Here is a 25355-nt window from a genome sequence, read left to right as displayed (position 1 = left end):
GTCAGGCTGTTCCTGTCAGGACCTGCTTGTATTGTCTTTTCTATCTATTCAAATTGCCACCATGAGGTCAGTTCCTCATCCCCTCACACTGCCCTTCTCCCTGTCTTTCCTCAGGCTAGCTGCATAGCCTTGGTTCTTCCTTTGCCTAACCTGTCAGTTGAAATCTTTGTTTAAAAATTCAGTACAGACAGCTCCAACACAATGGAATAAACCCAGGGGATCTGGACACACCTTGCTGAGCTCATGAGTTTTCTGTGACCATCCTTGTGTGCCATGACCACGTACATCGACTCCTAGAGCAGATCCATTTTTAGCATCCCTCTCCTCATTATGACAAAACCATTTTCAGTAAAAATCATGTCATGAAATGGAAAAAAGTGCAGTGAGAATTTTCATTTACTGTACTTTGTTTTAGTACTTTGTATATTTAATTATGTATGAAACAAAATAAAAATAAATATAAATAATATATATTTACAGTACAAAAAATGAAAAGTGAATAACTATTTTTTAATAGTTTTTATATCTAGCTAACAATTTGACCATAGATCCCTTGCGTATAGTTGAATATAATAACATTTCATAGAAATAATTGTCCAGCAATTACTAACTGAATTTTTAAAAAACTGAAATGTCTGCAAAATATACAACTTAGGTAACTGTTTAAATACATCATTGTTGAAGTATTTTTACTTCTTGATTCAGCCTTTAGTTTTAAAAAAAATGTAAAAAGAGTGGTAATCACGTCTAAAAATACTATCCAAAAAAGTTCACGTATGGACTAGACTTTACGTTTTTCAAATAAAAATATTCCACATTGCAATTCACACTTTGTTTCACTGTTTTAAATCTTAAATATGAATTAAAAACTCTAAGTGGTCACATGGAATGAAGAAGTTGGAGTGGTTTCAGTTCTGTTTCTTCATCTTTACCCTGATCGTGCTGTCATCCTGTATTTCTTCATTTTTTTTTTATGTAAATCCAGGAATATGTAACATCACAGCTGTGGAGACACAAATTGCACCAATGGTTCAGAATCATCATTAGTTTAATCTCAAAAGGAATAGGTAACTGAGTCCATGTGTGTCGTTGGGCCCACTGAACAACTGTGAGTTTTCCCAATTAACTTCTATGTAAAATACGTTGTCTATTAAAGAATAATAAAAAAAGAATAACTTTCAAGTAAAAATATATTGTCTATTAAAAATAAATAAGATATATCTACATACTTATAATTAAAACAGTAATCACGGCAATTGTTTAGACTTAACACAGCAAAAGATTTCTTTGAGGGGCAGAATATCTCATCGTTGACATTGTTTCGAATTGCTGGCACATGATGATAACAAAAAGCAGACTGACTTTTAGCTGAACATATCGATTTCAAATTGTCTGCCCTTGGGGTGGGTCACTCCCATTGCACCTCCCTTGGCACATGACTGTTCCGTAGTTAACGCTGGTTAAAGTTGGTTTTGTTAACTGAATCATACTTTATAATGCAGTCATATTTTTCTAGGGAAATATAGAGAATTCAAATTTTTTTAAAACACTTCCTTATGTAATAAAAATGATTACTCGATGACATATCTCTGTGTACTAGATTTTTCTTCAATTGAAACTCAATAGGAAAATTCATTTGAAGAAACTTAATAGGGAAAGCATGAGAAAGGGACTCCAGGGTCAAAAGTACAAATTCCTGGTTGGCCTATGAGGATGGTGTCCATGAGTAAGGAGAACAGAGGAGAAAGGCGTGGAACTGGAAAGTGGGAAAGTGTGGAACTGCCACAAGTGCACAGGCTCTGTTGGGGGCAGCCACCACTCAGTCTCCTCCAATTGTACCCTTACAGGGATGCCGGCCCAGTGTTACCCAGATGTTCTGACTTTTCTTGAGAAAAACGGATGACTATATAAGATCTGATTTTTAAATATTGGAAACTAATTCAAAGTCTAGAAAACACTGCAGTGCCAACAAAACATACACGCAGGCTGCATTAGCTCTCCAGGCTGCCAGCATCTATCTAATGAAGACTGTGACCAGGTTAAAAACGTTGAGAAAACGTGCTTTATTCTCCAATCTTTTTTTTTTTTTCCTAAAATGTGACATTTGTCTGAAAACTCCAAATACACTTACATCATATCTATAATTATGTGTAGTTTAACAAGAAAAGTAGCATAATTAGAGTAGGTAGTTGGGAGTGGACTAAACTTCCAAAGCAAGGAGATTGGGATCAGGACCAAGGATGGTGTCACCCAGATGCCTGTTGACCAAGTGATATACAACAGATTTATTTAACCACTGGCAACCACATTTCCTTTTCCTGGGCAGTAAATTAAAAGATTATTTACCTCATTTGGTTACAGAGACAGGAAATATTTCTTCCTAAACTCAAGGTAGCTGTGAGCAGCTCTCTCAGAGAAATCACTAAACCACGAAGATTCAGAGCACAGAACCCTGAAGACTCTGCTCACGCTCCTCCCTGCAGCCACACGGCACAGCCACCTTCTGACAGGTGAGTGTTTGCTCTGCCCGTGGAAGCTTCACACGGCACGCACCTGTAGTTAGGAAAACCAGAACCTCTGTTCCCAGAGAAGGGAAAAGTTATAAACCTCTGTACCTAGATCTCATTTGAATTGGCCTTTGGCATGTTAAAAGAGAAGCTTTATTCAAATTAGCCACAAGGACAGAAGCTGTTTCCCATTATTTCCACAAGTAAGTGGAGCTTTGTGTGTCTTAGTGAAAAAGAAGACGTAGAGCTAAGTCCTCTGACAGACATTCACTGAGTATCCTTCAGGCTCACTTCCTGTGGGGGCAATACAGATTTAAAAGCAAGAATTTGGGGATGGCTCAGTGGCTTTTAAGAATTCCCTGGTTTAAGTGGCATAAAAACTTCCCCGTAGTGCTGGGTTGGCATGGCTCCTTTCTGTGTCCCCACTGAGTACTGTAACTGTGAGTCCATTTCAGGCCCTGGGAAAAGCTTTGCATGGCTCCAGCCTCACAGTTCAACCAAATAAAGGCCCCTAAGCCTACTCTCTGACCCTACCTACCCTGAGGAATAGACTTAAGAAGAGCACTTACACAACGAGACAGTCATCTCCCTGTATGACAAGAGGAAGACAATGTAAAGTGAATGTCTTTCAGTTTTCACAAATCAGCTTCTTTCCTAAGAAAATGCCTGTTTGTATTTTGTGTCTTCCCTAGTGGTTATGTTCCTTCTGAGCTGGTTTGTTTTCACACACAGAAAAGAATAGAACCGATCATTAACAAAAATCTATATGATCTGACCGAATTCTCTTGTCTATTTCTGAAATTCCTATCATCAGGGTATTTAAGTGTTTGGGACAAGTATGCTATTCTAACATCAAAAAAGAAAGAGAAATAATAATTACATCCTTGATCATATCAAGGATCCCTGGCTGGCACGGTTTGCACTCAACTACTCACAAGGTCGGTGGTTCAAGCCCACCCAGAGGCACCGCGGCAGAAAGGCCTGTTGGTCTGCTTCCGTAAAGATTACCAAAAATTGCTACAGAGTTCAGTTCTATTCCTTAATACGTGGGATCACCATGAGTCAGAATCAACTTGATGACAACAGGTTTTTGTTTTGTTTTGATGATAGCAAGAGATGGAAGACCAAGTCGCTGACCCCAATTTTTTTTCTAATGGGGGTGGGGAAAGGGAATGACCTAATCACCCAATGTATTCTAACTATTTGAGCTTCCTTAGATTAATAAAAATCTTCTCTTTTAAAATGTAGTATCTTCAAAAAGGACAATTCTCTAAAGTGAAATTTCAAGCATCAGCAGATAAAGCTATTTTTTGAGAAAAGGAGATCCTCTTCCCTGAAATAATATGATAGAGGCCGTGTGTATCTTCCCCTTGGAGCCACATTGGCCCTACAGACCTGCTCACATATACATGCACTTCTTGAGAGACTGGTTGAAATAACTACCCACAACAGGCTTCAGTGAACTTGCAGTGACTGAGAGAGCGTCCTGAAATCTTTTTATCCTGTTGGAAACTGTGCTTCTGTTTGATTACAGCACATGGCATAGAACTATTAGTAAATATTAACAGTGTGAGGAAACAAAGCCGGGACAGGTAGCTAGGCAGATGTGGGTCTCTAGCAGAGAGTTCTATTGCTACCCCTTCACTGGCCACACCTATACTTAGAAAAAAACCTAAGTATGCCAAGATTGTTAATAGTAGTTAGCTCTGCATGGGAGCAGTGAACATCAGTATAGGGCCAAGGGATATTTATAATGTGAAAAAACATACTCAGCTCCTCCCAGTTATTCCCATAAAATCCCGTCCTGCCCTCGCCCCCCACCCCCATTGATTTAGATTTTCTAGATTTTGTCTGTAACAGCAACAATGGAAGAATTAAAATACAAAATATTGTGCTTTTTTTTTTGGAGCTAGCTTTCCATGAGATGAAAATGTTCAGTTTCCAATAACACACGGTCTAGCTGATGTTAGGTCTCAAAATCAAGATGGTTCTGCAGAGAGAAGCTAACCACACCAAGGCTTATTTATCTTCGTCCTCTGCATTTTTCATGCTTTGAATTTCTGAATTCTGAGGCAGGACACAGGTAAATAGATACGCCCACATCTGCCAGGGCCACAGACATAATGAGGGATAAAAATCAAATCTCCAGGTTCCTCATAACCAGGAAAGTTCTCTCTCAACCTACCCAGGCAAAGAACTAAAAACTAAGATACATACCTAACTAATATATGATTCCATTTCTTCACCGTCAGAACACAGTGAATCCAGGATATGGCTTGAAAGTGTATGCATTTTTTTTTTTTATGTTTTAGTCACCACCTAAAACAGAGTTGAAACATACGCCTGCTTGGCTTTGAAATGAATCCAAGATAATCGGGAATGGAAAATAAAATCTCCCTCCTAGTGAGTGCTGTATTTTGTGTGCATTTGAAGAGCTTCTTATTGACATTTTAAGGCATCTTTGCATTCCATGACTGCTAATTTGACTTTTCATAAGCAAAAGCCCTCCTAGACCAAGGAGGAATTGCTGTCCCCCCCGCCACAATGACTGCTTTTCAGCTTGCAGTAGGCAGCTTATAATAATGATTTCTATTCAGAAAGCAAACCTCAGTTATACACGCACATACATGCTGAACAAAAGAATTAATTTGTACAGTATGTTCATTGCTTACTTTTCTTCTAGAATACATGGTGAATTTTTATGGAGGGCGGTGGAGGAAGGAAAGAGCCACATTCAAAACCCAACATCATTCTCCTCCACAGGGTCATTTCGAAAGCCAGATAAAAGCCAACCGAGGAGCCTGGGAAAAGAGTGTACAACATAGTCGTTCTGAAAACCACCCTCCGTTTCACTCTGGAGCCCGGAGGTTACACCCAGGCATCACAACAACTTCTCTCCTCACAGAAAGTTATCTGGTAAGTGCATTCCTGTTTGTTTGCCTCAAACTGACCCATTTGCAGCTGATTCTTGCAGATGACTTATTTACAAAACAGCAGTTTGACTAAGGACCAGCTGGCAAAAAACGAAAAGGACTCCTGACAGTTTACAAAAAGCTCTATCTGCAGATTTATATTTTTGGTCCTATCTAAAGCGTTTAGTGATCATACAAGGTTCACCACAGCTGCAGATTAAAACACTGAAAGAAGGAAAATGAGGACGTTGGGGAGGGAGGGGACAAGGAAGAACTTTCAGTAATTATCTCAGCTGTTACCTAGATAATTACAACTCATAAACTTGGACTTTAAATAGTTGTGACCCAGAATAGTCAAACAACATTTATGGAAAGCCCATTGTTGAGAAAACTAGTAAGCAAAGATGGTACTCTGTGATGAAAATTGATAGTGGCCTCCTTAGATTACAAGGTAGGAAAAAAAGATTTTAATTGAGTTGTAATGTGGGTTTGTTTTTATTTTTTCTCTTTTAAAGATGAAAACCTGGTGTTTCTTTTGAAGTACTCTCCCATTTCTTTGTTGTTGCTGCATTTTTGAAATCTCATAATCCATTACCTGTTAGAATTGTTGGTACCTGGGCTCTCCTAATGAGGGGATAAGTGGCTAAGTGTGTGAAAGTAGCTGGAAGGGAAGGGTTCTGCTATCTGATTACTGCTTTTGTAATCAGATAACTGTGAACACCAATTGCCCTTTGTCTCCAAATGAAACATAATGAAAAACAAATAAAGACTAATGAAAAACAAAGAATTTTCACCAGCAATTACTCTCTTAAATTGGTCCTTTTCACTTGAGACAAAGCATTCCCTCAAAAATCTACAAACCTGTTGCTAATGTAATCCACTAGTGTTTTTTGTTTATTTTGTAAAGAAGACCAAGGGACTTTTCTCTGGATCTCAAGTTACCTAGTACAAGTAATTCCTCCAACCGAATAATTCTCATCATGTTTGCACATCTTCCAGGCACTAAAATGATTTTTAAGTTTTTTTCACAGCTATGCTTATGATTTTCTCTCAGATTTAAGTAATTTAGTTTATACAAGTACATTATGCTTATGATTTTCTCTCAGATTTAAGTCATTTAGTTTATACAAGTACATTATGCTTATGATTTTCTCTCAGATTTACGTCATTTAGTTTATACAAGTACATTTTCTATGTACCTTGACCACTACCCAACATTTCCTTTTCAAACGCCACACCACTTGAAGTAATCATCTCAGGAAGCGATTTGACAATGTGTGTGTGCATATGGCAATGTATGTATTCTCTTTGACCCAGCAGTCCCCTTTCTGTGAAAGTAACCTACAGAAGTAATTTAAAAAGGAGAAAGGCTTTATGCCAGGGCTTCCAACCGGTTTGTTCTGGTTCAAACATGCTGAGAATTTGCATTTCTAACAAGTTCTTCCAAAGTTATGCTTAAGAATCACCTGGGGATTTTGTTTAAAATGTAGATTCTGATTCAGTATATCTGGGGTGGAAATGCAAATTCTCAGCAGGGAACTTGCCAGAAGAATTAACAAATCTGTCTTGGAAGAAGTACATGCAGAATGCTCCTTAGAAGCAAGGATGGCGAGACTTCATCTCATATGTTTTGAACATGTTATCAGGAGGGACCAGTCCCTGAAAAAGAACATCATACTTGGTAAAATTGAGGGTCTTTTCTCCCATGGATCAACTGGTGGGTTTGAACTGCTGATCTTTTGATTAGCAGCCAAGAGTTTAAGCATTGTACTACCAGGGCTCCTTATGGTGGGGGTAAACCAAAAATCAAATCTATTCTGCCAGGGCTCCATTGTGTGCCTAAAACCAAAAAAACCCACTGCCGTCAAGTTGATTCCAACTCATAGCGACCCTATACAACAGAGTAGAACTGCCCCATAGAGTTTCCAAGGACCACCTGGTGGATTCAAACTGCTGACCTCTTGGTTAGCAGTCGTAGCACTTAACTACTACACCACCAGGGTTTCCATTGTGTGCCTAGTCAGTCCTAATTCACCTGGTTTCTTTGGTAACACTAACTTTAGAAAATGCTTCTGCCTCATAAAACTTTTAATGAAAGTAATAAAAAGCCAAGGCCAGTAGTAAAAAAATAAAACCGATAGTATAGAAATAAAAATGATAGAAAAAACATAACTAATTAAATGAAGGAAACCTCGGTGGCATAGTGGTGAAGAGCTATGGCTGCTAACCCAAAGGTTGGCAGTTCGAATCCACCAAGATGCTCCTTGGAAACTCTGTGGGGCAATTCAACTCCCTCCTACAGGATCACTATGAGTCGGAATCAACTCGACAGCAGTGGGTTTGGTTTTTGCTTTTTAATTAAATGAAAATTACTAATATACCACTCTCTTAAACCTGGACAATTGCCAAATCTGTGTCAAATCTTGGTTTCATGGCATCTTTATGCTTGCTACTTAGGTTTTGCTCAAGTCACCCGAGAATGCTAATCCCAGCTCTGCCTCTAATTTATTGCAAGGCCCGAGGCAGAGCGAACTCTTTCGACCTCAGTTTCCTTTCCCTCAAAATCAACCTGATGGAGTAGGTTCATTTCATCTCTCCAATCCCTTTTTTTGACCTCTGCTTATTAAGCCATTTTCATTATGATATACGTAATGGCTACCTAGGATACACCGTAAGTACTTGGTAAAAAAAACCTTTTATCCAGGCTTTATGTTTTTATATTCTTCAATTATCTTATTATGTTCTGATTATTCCATTGATAGTCAAACAAGGTGAAAAATGCTCTCCGTTGTTCAAGAAAACGGTTTCTGCTGGAACAGGCAAAAACTCTTTGCTGGAAATTATCCAGTCCTTCCTTCAGTCAAGCACACATATTGGCCAGATGAGTGATTAGTGGGTATTTGATTGATCATTAGAGGGGGAATGATTGATTAAAGGGCAGAGGTTAGTACCAGGGGTTTGGCTGTAGAAGAGTGAAGCAAACTCTTCCATGTGAAGCAAACTGACCCGGGGAAAGCCAACCATTCATCCTTAGTCTCACTGCCCACTTGTTTTGCAAATAAATTCAATTGACCTATGTAAACTTGTGTGTGTGAAACACTGCATGCAGCAATCTCTACAGGACAAGAGCAAATAAAGACTTGGTTTTCAATAAAGGAATTCATTAAATTAAGTAAATGAAGTATGTTGGGGCTTTTTGAAAGGTTTATTTTTTGTTTTGTTTTACTCTTTTCACCACCATGCTCAAGCAAAGGAAGGTAGAAGTTGGAAAATTCAGCTGCTTATTTGGGAGTCTGCTATTTTTCTCTTTTGTTTTTATCTTTTACTAAGAGATTCCATTTGCATGTATTACTTTCATTCAAGCAAATACTGACTAAACCCTCAGCTAGTGTGGTGGGAGAAGACACAAGGATTGTCAGAGGAGGTTCTTGCCCTCAGTAAGCTTAGAGTTGTGCTTTATCTAAATCCTGTAGTACCTACAGAATATGGGAGTGCCTGAGTGGTACAAATGGCTAATGCATTCACTGCTAACTGAAAGGATGGAGGTTTGAGTTCACCCAGAGGCACCTCAGAAGAAAGGACTGGCAATCTACTTCCAAAGAATTAGCCATTGAAAACCCTATGGAGCACAGTTCTACCCTGACACACATGGGGTCTCTGTGAGTCAAAATCGCCTCTACAGTAACTGTTCTTTTCTTTTTACAGAACATAGAGTTCAGAAAGGGGAGCAATGAATGTGAACTGGAGTATGTAGGTTAACAGTTCGTGAAGAAGGCGAGACAATGACAGAGGCAGGTATTAATATCCCATCATGAGTTTAAATAAGATGAAAAGATCTGGACTTAATTGGCAAGCTGATGGGCAGAACCACCAGAAGTTCTGCATAGCCTGAGGAGCTTCTTAGAAGAACTTTGAGGGAGGAAGCCATAACAGCCTTTGACCTCTGAAAGAAGAAGTGTGAGAGCAGTGTGCAAATAAAAATAGAAGGAGTTGTTTCCACTAAAACATCAGGGTATAAGCAGCCCTACTTGGGGTTTCCTCTAACAAAAAAATATCATAAAGGAAGAGAATTCTTCAACCCTCTACCCTCATTTAATCCAAAATCTCTGCCCAGCTTTGCCAAGGCAGGTAACTCAGTAGTCTGGCAGCACACCTGATGGAGACATTGTGGTGACCAGGAGGAGTAGGCTTGTATACTAACACATGTAATTCATCTTCTGCAGACTCCAGAAATACATTAAGAGAACTCTTCTCAAGTGTGATATATTTATTGGCCAAACACAGTGAATACTGCCTCAGCCAATGGGGACACCCCGATGAATCCTGACTTAAAACTCTAAATATGACCTCATTTCTACCTACTGTCATCTGGGAAAATTTTCCGGTTACAATAAAAATATACTTATATAGCACTTAACAGTTTTCATTATGGTCTTCTCAGTAACACTGGCAATTATGGTGCTCTAAGGAATCTACATCTAACTTAGAACATATTTGCAATAATGGTTCTTACTTAAACCCTCAAAACCTGTAATACAAGTGTTGCTGATCTAGATATAGTATTTCAGAATTTAACAAGCCAGATAATACAGCTGTACTCAAAGTCCAAAGGGACTCTGCTTTGAGTGCAGCTTTTAAAATGAAGACTAGAGTAAGAAAAGAGATACAGAGATTAGACAGATACTCAAGCAAAATTTAACCAGTGGATAAAGCAGACATTCTTGGAATTCCATTAGCAGGAGGCATTCCTGCTTTCAAGAAGGTAATCCCTCAATGATAAAGTTCTAAGCAATAACGCAGTTTGTTACCAAATAGAAAAAATCAAGAATGTAATTCATTTCATAAAGTTTAGCACATAAAGAGTTCAAAAAGGAAAGGTTATCATCTTCCCTCAGGAATTATACAGAAGCAAATCAGATCTCATAATGTTCTTAAAATGATCTCCAATGTTACTTTAGAGTTAGTGAACAGTCCAGAAGAGAACGCTCTCATTTCTGAGGTCAGTTGCAAGTTCAGGCACCCTCAAGACTACCCTTAGACAAAACTTAATTTGCTAGAATGACTGACAGAACTCACTGAAAACTAGTATACTCATGGTTACAGAGAAAGAATACGGATTAAAATCAACCAAGGGAAGAGATGAATGGGGCAGAGTCCAGGAGCCTCCAGTTGTCCTTTCCCAGTGGAGTCATGGAGAGTTCTACTCTCCTGGAAACTAAGTGTGACAATATGCACAGACTATTGCCAAACAGGGAAGTTTACCCGAGCCTTGGTGTCCAGAGTTTTTACTGGGCTTAATCATTAGACATGGCTGACTGTCCACGTGGCTGACTTTTAGTCTCCAGCCCCTCTGGAAGTCGGGCTGATACCTTTAGTGTCCAGCTCCTCAGACACAACAGAGCTGATGCTACAAGGTTCAAAGCACTCATCACAATTCGCATTGTTAGACTGTCCTGTGTGGCCCAGGGTCCCCAGGTAAATGAAGACATTCTCCCTAGAGATCACCTCCCAGAAGATGAGGACAAGGGCCAGACCTCTCTTTGGGTAAGGTTAATTCTTTACTACACAGCTACTCTCTGAAGTTCTAATTTTTGAGTTTCTTTTCATGCAGAAAACAAAAAAGGTATTAAAGAATTGTCTGTGGTCAACCAGTCAGTCACCTAGTATAATAACTTAGTAACTTGAGTACCTTACCTCCTTTTCAAAGGCCTTACATGAATGGATACCAAAAAAAAAAAAAAAAAAAAAAACACCCGTTGCCCATGGAGTCAATTCTGACCTATAGCAATCCTATAGGACAGAGTAGAACTGCCCCATAGGGTTTCCTAGGAGCAGCAGATGGATTCAAACTGCCAACCCTTTTGGTTAGCTGCCTGAGCTCTTAAACACTATGCCACCAGGGCCCCATAATCACATACAGTAAAAAATCATTATTCAACAAAAAGTGATCATTACATGTTAATATAATCATTACAAAAGTGCTTTAGAAACACTAGGCGGTAGGTGAGGGCTTGGGGTAAAAAAAAAAAAGCATAATTAATATTGAAAAGGGAGGACTTCATAGAGAAGGATTTTGAAAGGAGGCATGCAACTTGGGAGCTTGGAAAAGGCAAAATACAAGCCAAGTCAAATAAATATGTGCCGGGTTGAATTTTCATGAGGATCAAATTGTCCCTAATGACATGAAAAATAATTTGTGTATAAAGTTATATTATTGAACCTGAAGAATATGCTTGTAGATGTGACATCCTTAATTTTTCATAAAATTTCCTCTTTAGTGGTTTATAATGATAAAGCTCTACTTGAGTGGGAAAATCTGGTAATGGAGCATTTTGCTTAATTAAATTTAACTAAGTTGATAGATTTTCTTATTAGGATGTGCTGTGCCATTATTTGACCATTTTTTATCTATAAAGTGCCAATTTCTTGTGCTTCAACATACAATATGCATTTCTAATAAAAATAGTAAAATATGTTTATATACTTACATATAATTACCTATCTGTTCTATTACATAAACATTGTTTTCTTTGAATATTTTACTTAAACTATTATATGTTGTTGTTGTGTTAGGTGCCTTCAAGATGATTCCAACTCATAGTGACCCTATGTACAGCAGAACAAAACACTGCCCTGTCCTGCGCCATCCTCACAATCATTGTCATACGTAGGCCCATTGCTGCAGCCGCTGTGTCAATTCATCTCATTGAAGGCTTTCCCCTTTTTCACTGATGCTCTGCTAAGCATGATGTCCTTCTCCAGGGACTGATCCCTCCTTATAATATGTCCAAGGTATGTGAGACAAAGTCTCACTATCCTTGCTTCTAAGGAGCATTCTGGTTGTACTCCTTCCAAGACAGATTTGTTCGTTCTTTTGGCAATCCATGGTGTATTCAATATTCTTCTCCAACACCACAATTTAAAGGCTTCAGTTCTTCTTTGGTCTTCCCTATTCATTGCCCAGCTTTCCTAGGCATATGAGGCTATTGAAAATGCCACGACTTGGCTCATGTGCACCTTAGTTTTCAAGGTGACATCTTTGCTTTTCAACACTTTAAAAAAGTCTTCTGCAGCAGATTTACCCAATGCAATGTGTCTTCTGATTTCTTGACTGCTACTTCCATGGGCATTGATTGTGGATCCAAGTAAAATTAAATCCTTGACAGCTTCAGTCTTTTCTTCATTTATCACAATGTTGCTTATTGGTCCAGTTGTGAGGACTTTTGTTTTCTTTATGTTGAGGTGTAATCCATACTGAAGGCTGTGGTCTTTGATCTTCATCAGTAAGTGCTTCAAGTCCTCTTCACTTTTAGTAAGCAAGGTTGTGTCGTCTGCAAAACACATGTCATTAATAAGTCTTCCTCCAATCTTGATGCCCCATTCTTCTTCATATAGTCCAGCTTCTTGGATTATTTGCAGCATACAGATTGAATAGGTATGGTGAATAAGCCCAGTGCCGTTGAGTCGATTCTGACTCATAGCAACCCTACAGGAAAGAGTAGAACTGCCCCATAGAGTTTCCAAGGAGCGCCTGGTGGATTTGAACTGCCAAGCCTTTGTTTAGCAGCTGTAGCACTTAACCACTACTCCACCAGGGTTTCCAGTATGGTGAATAGTTAATAATATTAAATATCATAATAATAACAACATTGAAATCATACTAAACATGTTTTGATGATTGAGAAAGCATTTTCTCTTTTGTTCTTTAAACATTTATTGAGTACCTATTATGTTTATGGCAGTCTGCTCTGTGCTTGTGATACAAGGATGAGTAAAACATAGCTTCATAGTTTAATGAGAGAGATAAACATATGAACAGATAATTACTACATAGAAGAAGTATATGCAGGGATTAAGAAAAAAGGTCCTGCAGTCAAACACAAACTCAAGCCCCGTTTAGGGTCCACCACTTTTGCTAATTGCCCAGCTTCTCTTAGCCTCAGAGAAATAAAAATAGTACCTCACAGGACTGTTGTGAGAATTAAATGTGGAAATGCCTGTAGAGCTGCTTGGCGTTGTATTGTACTTAACAAATACTCAGGAAATGTTAGCATTACCTTAACGTGTTAAATGCTACTTATGTAATTTAGGTGTGCTTGACAGCACTGTTTTTTTTTTTTTTCTTTTTTTTTTTGATATTTGTTCCCTTTTGAATATAGTTAGGTAAACTAGTTTGAATTATAAGCAACAAATGGTTGCTGTTGTTAAGTGCCTTCCAGTCGGTTCCAACTCAGAGACCCCATGTAGAACAGAACGAAGCACTGCCCAGTATGTGCCATCCTCGCAATCTTTGCTATGTTTGAGCCCATTGTTGCAGCCTCTGTGTCAATCCATCTCGTTGAGGGCCTTCCTGATTTTTGCTAACCCTCTACTTTATGAAGCATGATGTCCTTCTCCAGGGACTGGTCCCTGCTGGTTTGTCCAAACTACATGAGATGAAGCCTCACCATCCTCGCTTCTAAGGAGCATTCTGGCTGTACTTCTTCCAAGACAAGTTTGTTCATTCTCCTGGCAGTCCATGCTATATTTAATATTAGACAACCATAAAAGTTTATAGTGGATTTGTTTGTTTTTGATAATAGCTTGAAGAAAAATCTCATCACTTTTGCCTAGAAATGGGTCCTGTTTTCCATCAAAAATCCTGATCTAATTAAGTGGCTGCACAGATTTAACACATTTCTCAAGAGTGAGGCTAGCTTTCCTAGGTACTCAGCATTCTTTTAACACCTTTAATAAGAGAACTGAAAACAGGAATTATAGATATGATAATAATTGGGAACTTAAATTCTCTTCTCAAATTCACCCTTGCCTTCTTAAACAAAAAATAAATATTAGTTATTAGTCATGGGAAGAACACACTCAGCATTTCTCAAGCTAAAAGATATGAAGAAAAAATTCAAGCCTCAAGCTGCAATATTTAAGGATTCTAAGGGCAAAATATTGAATGATGCAGAAAGCAGCAAAGGGAGATGGTAGGAATACACAGAGTCACTACCAAAAAGAATTGGGCAACATTCAATCATTTCAGGGGGTAGCATATGAACAAGAACCGATGGTATTGAAGAAAGAAGTCCAAGCTGCACCGAAGACATTGGTGAAAAACATGGCTCCGGGATATGGCTGAATACCAACTGAGATGTTTCAACAAATGAATGCAATGCTGGAAGTGCTCACTCATTTATGCCAAGAAATTTGGAAAACAGCTACCTGGCCAACTACAGAAAGAGACCCATATTTGTGCCCATTCCAAAGGAAGGTGATCCAACAGAATGTGGAAATTATCAAACAACATCATTAATATCACACACAAGTAAAATTTTGCTGGAGATCATTCAAAAGCAGCCACAGCAGTACATCGGCACGGAACTGCCAAAAATTCAAGCCGGATTCAGAAGATGATGTGGAATGAAAGATATCATTGCTGATGTCAGATGAATCTTGGCTCAAAGCACAGAATATCAGAAAGATGTTTACCTGTGTTTTATTGACTATGCAAAGGCATTTGACTGTGTAGATCAGAATGAATTATGGATAACATGGTGAAGAATAGGAATTCCAGAGCCCTTAATTGTGCTCATGCCAAATCTATACATAGACCAAGAGGCAGTCATTCAAACAAAACAAGGGGAAACTGAGTGGTTTAAAATCAGGAAAGGCATACATCAGGGTTGTATCCTTTCACCATACTTATTCAATCTGTATACTGAGCAAATAATCCAAAAAGCTGGACTATACGCAGAAGAACAGGACAGCAGGATTGGAGGAAGACTCAATAATAACCTGTGATATGCAGATGACACAACCTTCCTTGCTGAAAGTGAAGAGGACTTGAAGCACTTACTGATGAAGATCAAAGATTATGGGCTTCAGTGTGGATTACACTTCAACATAAAGAAAACAAAAATCCTCACAACTGGTCCAATAAGTAACATCATGATAAACAGAGAAAAGATAGAAGTTGTCAAGGATTTCATTTTACTTGGATCCACAATCAACTTTGAAACTTTAGTCAAATCAACTGTGCAGCTACCTTATAGAAAGTGCTAACCTGATACAAGTGACTTAGTCTATTACACAATTGTATTCATAATATCAAACATGAACTTTCTGTTTTATTGTCATTATGCGCCACAGGACTTTTATTTCTTTAACTGTATTCAAAGTCAAAACATTCACCTCTGGAGGGATTTTATCATTATTAGCACATAAATACACTCACATAAAAATGTCTACTTAATTACAATTCTTTTTTTTTTAATTGTGCTTTAAGTGAAAGTTTACAAATCAAGTCAGTCTCTCATACAAAAATTTGTATACACCTTGCCATGTACTCCTAGTTGCTCTCCCCGTAATCAGACAGCACACTCCTTCTCTCCACCCTGTATTCCCATGTCCATTCAGCCAGCTTCTGGCCGCCCCTGCTTTCTCATCTCCCCTCCAGACAGGAGCTGCCCATAGTCTCATGTGTCTACTTGAGCCAAGAATCTTACTCCTCACCAGTATCATTTTCTATCTTATAGTCTGATCCCTGTCTGACGAGTTGGCTTTGGGAATGGTTCCAGTCTTGGGCTAACAGAAGGTCTGGGGACCATGACCTCTGGGGTCCTTCTAGTCTCAGTCAGACCATTAAGTCTGGTCTTTTTACAAGAATTTGAGGTCTGTGTCCCACTGATTTCCTGCTCCACCAGGGATTCTCTGTTGTGTTCCATGTCAGGGCAGTCACTGGTTGTAGCCAGGCACCATCTAGTTCTTCTGGTCTCAGGCTGATGTAGTCTCTGATTTTTGTGCCCCTTTCTGTCTCTTGGGCTCAAAATTACCTTGCGTCTTTGGTGTTCTTCATTCTCTTTTGCTCTAGTTGGGTTGAGACAAATTGATGCATCTTAGATGGCCACTTGCTAGCATTTAAGACCCCAGACACCACTCTCCAAAGTGGGATGCAGAATGTTTTCTCAATAGATTTTATTATGCCAATTGACTTAGACGTCCCCTGAAACCATGGTCCCCAAACCCCTGCCCCTGCTACACTGGCCTTTGAAGCATTCGGTTTATTCAGGAAACTGCTTTGCTTTTGGTTTAGTCCAGTTGTGCTGACCTCTCCTGTATTGTGTGTTGTCTTTCCCTTCACCTAAAACAGTTCTTGTCTACTATCTAGTTAGTGGATACCCCTGTCCCTCCCTCCCCACTCTCATAACCATCAAAGAATATTTTCTTCTGTGTTTAAACTTTTTCTCGAGTTCTTATAATAGTGGTCTCATAGAATATTTGTCCTTTTGCAGCTGACTAATTTCACTCAGCATAATGCCTTCCAGATTCCTCCATGTTATGAAATGTTTCATGGATTCATCATTGTTCTTTACCAATGCATAGTAATTCCATTGTGTGAATATACCATAATTTATCCATTCATCCATTGGTGGGCACCATGGTTCCTTCCATCTTTTTGCTGTTGTAAACAGTGCTGCAATTTTTTTTAATGAACATAGGTGTATATATATCTGTTTGTGTAAAGGCTCTTATTTCTCTAGGGTATATTCCAAGCAGTGGGATTGCTGGATCGTATGGTAGTTCTATTTCTAGCTTTTTAAGGAAATGCCAAGTTGATTTCCAAAGTGGTTGTACCATTTTACATTCCCACCAGCAGTGTATAAGTGTTCCGGTCTTTCCACAACCTCTCCAACATTTATTATTTTGTGTTTTTTGGATTGATGCCAGCCTTGTTGAAGTGAGATGGAATCTCATTGTAGCTTTGATTTGCATTTCTCTAATGGCTAACGATTACGAGCATTTCCTCATGTATCTGTTAGCTGCCTGAATGTCTTCTTCAGTGAAGTGCCTTAATTACAATTCTTTTCATGCACTAGCCAAGATGTTGAGGAAAGTTTAAATGATAGAAAACCGCCCTAGAGAAGTTCTTTGTACCTTGTCTATGAGAGACACCTGGCTCTGGAAAGACATTTCCTGTATGAACATGGAGTTTCTCCATGGTTTGCCCTTGCTCTTTTCAGACGTTGAATGGGGAAGGGAAATTTCAGCATACTGTCAAAGCTGCTTGTCTCACGGGTGGAATTATAATACACCAAACAATATATAAAAGGAGTATTTTCAGATCTTTCAAAACACAAGTAAGAAAAAATTAAAAAAAAAAAAAAAAAAAGGAGGGAGGGAGGGAGGGTCTCCAGGGCTCTCTCCTTTGCTTGAATATCTGTCTAACCTCTGTAATACACGACTCTACTTTGGCCAAACAATACCTAGGATCATCTCTAGCTACAAGAATAATAATAATAGATTATGATTCGCCCTTTTAACTTTTTATTAGAATATTTACAAAAATATTGACTCATTTATTTCAGCCTTAAACAAACCAGAAACCTGATTTTTTTTTTTAATAGACTGATTTTCTTGCTATGACTATTGGAATGATGCAAATTCAGTGGGTCGTCTTCAATAATTTCCTAAAGAACAACCATTTCTTCCTTTTTATCTTTTTTCTCAAGCTGTCAGGAAATAACTTATTTAGAATGTCTTTGGAAAAGCTGCTTTTTCCCCCGTTACTGAGGCCAACAATGGATCTGTCCTCTAGCTGGTTGGAATGCAAGCAGGTCGGTGAGATTATAGCAAGAAGCCCAGCTATGCTGCACCAACATTCATCACAAGAAATGAACTCATCTAGACGAATCATTTGGTGCAAGATAAACAAACTCCTTTAGTAGAACATTATCACAGGATCAGAATGTCCTACTTTGGAAAGAAAGAAATGAGCACAATCTAGCTTTACTATAACATCAGGAAACCATTATTTTGTTGCTCACAGTGGTATCTTTCAGCTGATGTTTTCTTTCAGGATTAAACATGGATCCAAATGTTATATAAAACCAAAGCAAAACTCACCACTGTCAAGTTGATTCGACTCATACAGACCCTGTAGGACACAGTAGAATTGCCCCATAAGGTTTCCAAGGCTGTAAATTTTTCTGGAAGCCAACTGTCACATCTTTTTCCCGAGGAGTGGCTGGTGGGTTTGAACCACTGACCTTTGGGTTAGCAGCCGAGCTCTTTAACCACTGAGTCACCAGGCCTCCTAATGTTAGCTAGACCAACCACAAATAATGTCTCATTAAGTGAGCTTTCTGATTAGAGCCATTGATCATTAAATTACCTGAAAGTCTAAGAATTTGCTACCTTACAACACAGTCATGTGTTAATGGTATGAATCATTTCAAAATATACCCTAAAAAGGATTAGAAAGTAAGATAACAACAATAGCTCACATTTATTGAGCTCTTACTTTTGGGGTAAAAAAAAAAGGCGCTTACATATATTATCAGTAAAATGGTTTACAGATGCATATTCTCTAGATTGCACATGAAGAAACAGGAATCAATTGTAATAAAAAAATTTATGATACAGGAGTCCTGGATGGCACAAATGGTTAGGACTGGACTACTAACCAAAAAGTTTGGCAGTTCGAACCCACCCAAGGGCACCTTGGAAGACAGGCCTGACGATCTTCTGAAAGGTCACAGCTTTAAAAATCCTGTGGAGCACAGTTCTACTCTGCACACGTGGGGTCGCCATGAGTCAGAATTAACTCAACAGCAACTAATAACAACAACACACTTAGAAATAATAAGGTATATCTTCTCTTATATTTTCATATACACAAATACATGTGACCCCTGTTTTGGGGTTTGGTATCTATGCTGGGTTAAGAAAAAAATGTGAGGTAGTTTAGTACCTACAAGTAAGGAAATAGGAAATAGAAACCAAAACAGTTGCCATCGACTCATGGCAACGCCATGTGTTGCAGAACAGAACTGCACTCCACAGAATTTTCAAGGCTGTGAACTTTGAGAAGCAGATTGCCAGGCCTTTCTTCTGAAGTGACTCTGGCTGGGTTTGAACCCCCAACCTTGGCTTTAGTGTCAAGTGCTTAACCATTTGTGCCACCCAGGGACTACAAATAGAAGAAGGAAAATAGGAAATAGGAGGAGGCAGAGATTAGAACGAGAAGAAAATTATTGTAGTTATGGATTGCTATGTGTCAGACACCGTGCTGCAAAGTTAATTGCCTCATTTCATTCTCCCAGCTCCCTAATAAAGTAGATATTTTTATTATTCCTATTTTACAGATAAAGAAGATGAGGCACAGAGCTTTTGATTAACTTCCCAAGACCGCAAAGATAGGTAATAAATGATCTGACTAGCTCCAGGGCCCTATCTGTTAACCACCATAAAGTCCTGTCCAGAAATGCTTGTAATTTTTTAAGGATTACATTGAAGCACTTTGGGGGAGGGTAGAATGGTAGGAATGAGGGAAGTTTAAGAAATGCAAAGACCAGGATGACAAAAAGATAAGGAAGAAAAACAGAAAACTGGAGAAAGGAATGTAGGAAAAAACTAAGCTCTACCAAAAAAAAAAAAAAAACTCCAGATATTTTTAAATATCCCAGGGGAGAGTTGAGGCAAATGCTGTTGCAGATTGGACAAAACTGGAACTTCTTTGGGGTCTGGTGACTTGTCTTTATCTTGATTTGGTGAGGCAGATAGTATTTCCCTAGGCCTAGGAAGGCATTTTTTTTTAGGAAGGCATACTGTGTTCTCAAACTGCAGTGTTGATCAGGCAAAGCCCCACATCACACCAATTATTTTGAAGTTTAAAGATGGCTAGAATTTTGGCTTGGCTCCCTTCCTCTTTCTGAGTAGCTGCAGCAGAGATTAAAGTGGCCTCAGTCTAATTAGAAAAAAAAGGAGATAAAAGGAAAGCTGCACATGTTTTAATACTGTGTTAATGCTCTGGCTGGGTAGAATAATTATATTAATCTTGCTTATTGGCTTCTCTTATTTCTAGTCATATTAAGGACCTGGTTTCTAACACAAGTGCCTGAAAGAGAACTTAGTCCTTGTCCACACTGGTGACATCTTTAGGAAAGCCCACCGATAAGGCTGATAGGTCAAGCCTTACTTAGTATAGACCAACTGCTATTTCCTAATGAAATAACTCTAAGAAGAAAATGGACGAAAAATTATGTAATATTGTCAACGTAAATGAGTAAAATATCTAAAATAAAAACTAACCATAAATCATATTTTTCAGGGTTTCTGCATATCATAGGTCATGTCTTATAGGGCACCTTTGTGTTTAAAACCACTGTATTGATCTTCCTTCTAACGTTCTCCTTCAAATGTGTCAAGAGGCCAAGGCGGGTGGTCCTTTCTAAGCCTTGAAAACATGTTAAATATTTGCTGGGCTGCTAGTTAAAAGGATAATTTTTTTTTTTATTCAATGAAAATACTTTTATTAAAAATTTAAACAGTTTTTTTTTTTTTTAATTTAAAAAGTTGCCTAAAGAACGAACTCTGTAGATTTCAACAAGAGAAGGTAGATCCTGGACAGGAGGCTAAAGATGGAACATTGAAGACTCTTGTTTATACTTTTTTTCCTCAGCTTTCTCTGATTCTGAACTGGAAGTGGAAATAGTGAATACAGAGAAGCATGGCATAACGGATGCCCTAAAACAACAGCAGGGTTGGGCAGGGTGATATTTGCCAGTGAAAAAGGGCTAAACCCTGATTTCCCACCAGCACCATTAGCAAGCTCCCCGTGGTTCTCCAAAACAACAAAAAAAAAAACTCATTGCCCTGGAGTCAGTAGCGACCCTATAGGACAGAGTAGAACAGCTCCATAGGGCTTCCAAGGAATGGCTAGCGGATTCAAACGACCAACCTTCTGGTTAGTAGCTGAAACCAGGACTCCTAAAAAAAAAAAAAAGGGAGACCATAAATACAGGAAGGCTGGTGTTTTGTGTTTAACAATTCCTACTAGCCAAATGTGGGCAAACACCGAAACGAGACAAAACTGGTGTCCCAGACTGACATACCCTATTGCCACATGGTTCTCGGGGCAACCCGGATTTTTTCATTCTGATTCTAGCAGCTTTATTCAGCCTTCATTTAGTGAGAACTGATACTTAGTTAATAAAGAAGCTATATTCTCTAACCCATAGCTTCAAATAGTTCCTGACTTCATTCTTCCATGTGTGGTAGAAACTGTGTCTGAGCATCATTTCTCCTGGTTTCAAGTTAGCTTGATCCAGTGTGGTGAGTTCTCCCCTCTTAGGTCCTCAGGGCTGCACCTCTTTTCTCCAAGCGCCCTGATGGGCTTGCATTCAAAAGGCTCTCTGCTTCCCCCTTCAGGAACCCAGGAGCACTACCTCAAACTGCTTCCTGGTTCTAGTTCTTCTAGATTAGCTCTTTGGTTGCAGAAATTATTCAGAATTCTGAGGTGGGACGTCTCCCAACTTGCAATAAGAAAGAGAGAAAAGTAAGCATAAAAGTAAAACCAAATTTAATTTTGGCCATAATAATAGCAATTGGTGTTTGATAGGTAAAAATTATTAACCTAAGATCAAGGTAACCCTGGTGGCACAATGGTTAAGAGCTATGGCTGCTAACCAAATGGTCAGCAGTTCAAATCCACCAGGCACTCCTTGGAAACCCTATGGGTCAAGCAACCATTAAACTTGTGGCAGCAACCTAAAATACAGGCATAGTGCCGCAAAAGATAGTCTTACAAACCTTAAAGAGCTAAGTTATGGCAAACATCCTGGCCCATTTTTTCCTCAAATTTTTTATTATTCAGAGAAGTTGAAAGAATAGTACAGAGAGTGACTAAATACCTATAATCTAGATCAATGTTTTACACTTTTGCTCTTCTGATTGATCTGTAATTATATATGTATTTGTAAGTTTCTTATTGGAAAATAATTTCAAGGTCACAGAAAAGTTGCAAAAAAATTTTTTTAAATCCTCTCCCATACCCTTTACCCAGCTTTACCAGTTGTTAAAATTTGTCCCATTTGGTTTTTGTTCTCTCCGTATATGCGTGTATGTAGTTTTTTTCAGAAACATTTGAAGATAAGTAGCTAACATCATGGCCCTGTTCCCCCATGTATTTCAGTGTCTGTTTTCTAAGAACAAGGACATTCTCTTACACAATCGTTGTGTAGTTGTCAACTTCAGGAAATTAAAATTGATGAAATACCCTTATTTAATGTATCATCCATATTCTTATTTTGTTAATTGATCTAATAATGTCTTTGAGAGCATTTTATTTTTCTCTAGTACCGGATGCCATGAAACATCACATATTACACTCAGTTGTCATGTCACGTTAGTCCCCTTTAATCTGGAACCTTTCCACAGCTTTTCCTTGCCCTTGATGACACTGACATTTTTGAAAACACAGAATGTTTGATGAAAAAAAAAAAAAAGAATATTCCTCATTTGGGGGTTGTTAATGTCCATCTCATGTCGCAAGTTGAGCTCTCCTGGAAGAAAACTCTGAGACAGAGTTTAATATTTATATGTTTATTACAAATGCTCTGAATCAATGCCTGTGGAAGGGTGAAGGGCTGCTTGGGCAGGGAAGAAGAGCTGTGATACAAAAAGGACAGCCTCAGCCAGCTGTAAGGGGATCTCTGAAGCTAGAATGGCTGGAAGATAATTATCCCCCATTGAGCCAAAACAGCCTGGCTTTTATATCCCCACCTGATCAGTCATTGGAGGAGAGCCATCCCAAGAAGGGCATGGCTTTGGGTAGAGGGACTTTCTGTAGTTGCAGCAATCCCTGAAGGGCTACTGGCTGGAGGCTGTCTTCTGACAACTCTGACAGCAGTTGGGGCAACAAGTTCTTCCAAGAAGGGGGATCTGAGCAATGTGCTTCCATTCATCACATTTCATAATTACAGTCAAGTTATACATCCTCAGTGGACAACTACTGTGTTGTCAACCCTCAAAATTTTAGTATACATCTCCTAAAAAGGATACACAAAAAAACCCCAAACCCAGTGCCATCAGTCGATTCCGACTCATACGGACCCTATAGGACAGAGTAGAACTGCCCCACAGAGTTTCCAAGGAGCGCCTGGCGAATTCCAACTGCCGATCCTTTGGTTAGCAGCCATAGCACTTAACCAGTACACCACTAGGGTTTCCCCTAAAAAGGATATTCTCCTACAAAACCATACTACTAGCATACCTAAGAAAATGAAAAACAATTTCTTAATGATATCTAATATCCAATCAGTATTTAAATTCCCCTCAAAATATCTCTGATAGCTTTTTCTTTTAAATCAGTATCTATCAAGTTTTGCATATTGTATTTGGTTTTCGCATCTTTTCTCTTTTAGTCTAAAACAATATCTTCCACTTTATTTTTCCATGACAAAGACTTTCTAAAGAGACCAGGCCTGATGTCTTAAAGAATGTCTCTGTTTTTCAAATTTGAAAGTCACAAGCCTTAATGTCGCAAGAACTGAAGAAAATACCATTTGCTGTTTCATAGACAATCTTATGTATTTAATACAGAAAAAAAAATTTTTGAAAGATATGGACTATCTTTGCTAGAATAGTAATTGAAGGCCTGGTTTTATAGTCATTATTAATCAAAGAGAGTTGTAGAGAAGAGATAATTTATTTAACCAATTTTATTACACATTTATGATTGAGTTAACAGTATTTGTGTGTATGTATGTGTGTGTGTGCTTAACCCTCACATCTTCTCTGACAAAGGATGAAACAAAATAAAAAGTTACTTAGCCTTTTGTAATCTGCTACTGAGAATAGGAACTGAAAGAATTGTGTTATGTTATCATAACCCATTGAGGCTTTGCCATCAAATCTATTCCAACTCATAGCAACCCTATAGGACAGAGTAGAACTGCCAACTGCCCCCTAGGATTTCCAAGGAGCAGCTGGTGGATTCAAACTGCCTGCCTTTTCGTTAGCTTCTGAGCTCTTAACCGTGGTGCCACCAGGGCTCCAATATTATCATATTATATTATAATCATGTTATATTGTTACTAAAAGAAAAAAAAATTTTTTTTCTTATATTGTTATTAAAGCACTCTTATGTTTTTTTTTATATTGTTACTAAAGCTCCAGTTCTCTTAATATATTGTTACTAAAGCTCCAGTTCTCTCAATATAGTATACCTCATTCATTACTATAATTTAGGAGAGACCCAAGAATCTTTTCCAATTACTTTCTAAGTGGCTTCTTTAACTAATGTCCTTTAATTCAACTAGTTATGAGTTGTCTGATGGAAAATAACTATATCCCTGTTAGCTATTAGTCAAAATAAGTTTCAAAATTTGTCAACGGCCACCACCTCAACAAGAGTATCTTCTTCTTTCCTCCTTTCTTCCACCCCTTTCTCCTTTCTTCCTTTCTATTACGAAAAGCATCTACTGTTAAAACTACATTATAGGACTCATTTTCCCCCAACTCAAGCTATATCTCATAAAAATTAAAGGAAGTGGGAAATCCTCAATATAAATGATTGTATAATTTTATATGTCATAAATATAAAATTAAAGACTCAATTTTATGGCTGGGATAAGATGTAATAGAGTAACAGCTCTTCCTTATTTATTGTCCAGCTTTCACATGCATATGAGGTGATTGAAAACACCATGACTTGGGTCAGGAGCCCCTTAGTCTTCAAGAAGACATCTTTACTTTTTAACATTTTAAAGGGGTCTTTTGCAGCAGATTTGCCCAATGCAATGCATCTTTTGATTTCTTGACTGTTGCTTCCATGGCTGTTGATTGTGGATCCAAGTAAAATTAAATCCTTCGCAACTTCCATCTCTTCTCTGTTTATCACGATGTTGCTTATTGGTCTAGTTGTCAGGATTTTTGTTTTCTTTATGTTGAGGTGTAATCCATACTGAAGGCTATGGTCTTTGATCTTCATTGGTAAGTGCTTCAAGTCCTTTTCACTTTCAGCAAGCAAGGTTGTGTCATCTGCATATCGTAGGTTGTTTGTGAGTCTTCCTCCAATCTTGATGCCATGTTCTTCTTCATATAGACCAGGTTCTCAGATTATTTGCTCAGCATACAAATTGAATAAGTATGTTGAAAGGATACAACCCTG

At 38.4% G+C, this 25355-nt stretch overlaps 1 protein-coding gene across 8 annotated transcripts in view; it reads left to right on the top strand.

Moving 5' to 3' along the window:
- Nucleotides 1-2378: 2378 nt before the first annotated feature.
- The window catches only part of CMKLR2 (chemerin chemokine-like receptor 2), a 57182-nt gene continuing 34205 nt past the window's right edge, over nucleotides 2379-25355 (top strand). For 4 of the 8 annotated variants that reach the window (XM_049887955.1, XM_049887958.1, XM_049887956.1 and 1 more), the window contains exons 1-2: nucleotides 2379-2510; nucleotides 5271-5423. The gene's annotated coding sequence lies outside the window, so the exon portion shown is untranslated. Of the gene's footprint in view, nucleotides 2511-5270; nucleotides 5424-18764; nucleotides 19051-19548; nucleotides 19604-25355 lie in introns of those variants that run through there. The other 4 variants (XM_049887959.1, XM_049887957.1, XM_049887953.1 and 1 more) reach the window with 2 other exon arrangements.

This window comes from Elephas maximus, chromosome 6 (genome assembly GCF_024166365.1).
Source record: "Elephas maximus indicus isolate mEleMax1 chromosome 6, mEleMax1 primary haplotype, whole genome shotgun sequence".
NCBI classification, from domain to species: domain Eukaryota; kingdom Metazoa; phylum Chordata; class Mammalia; order Proboscidea; family Elephantidae; genus Elephas; species Elephas maximus.
The sequence above is the reverse complement of the archived record's forward strand: the minus strand, read 5'-3'. Positions and strand labels throughout refer to the sequence as shown.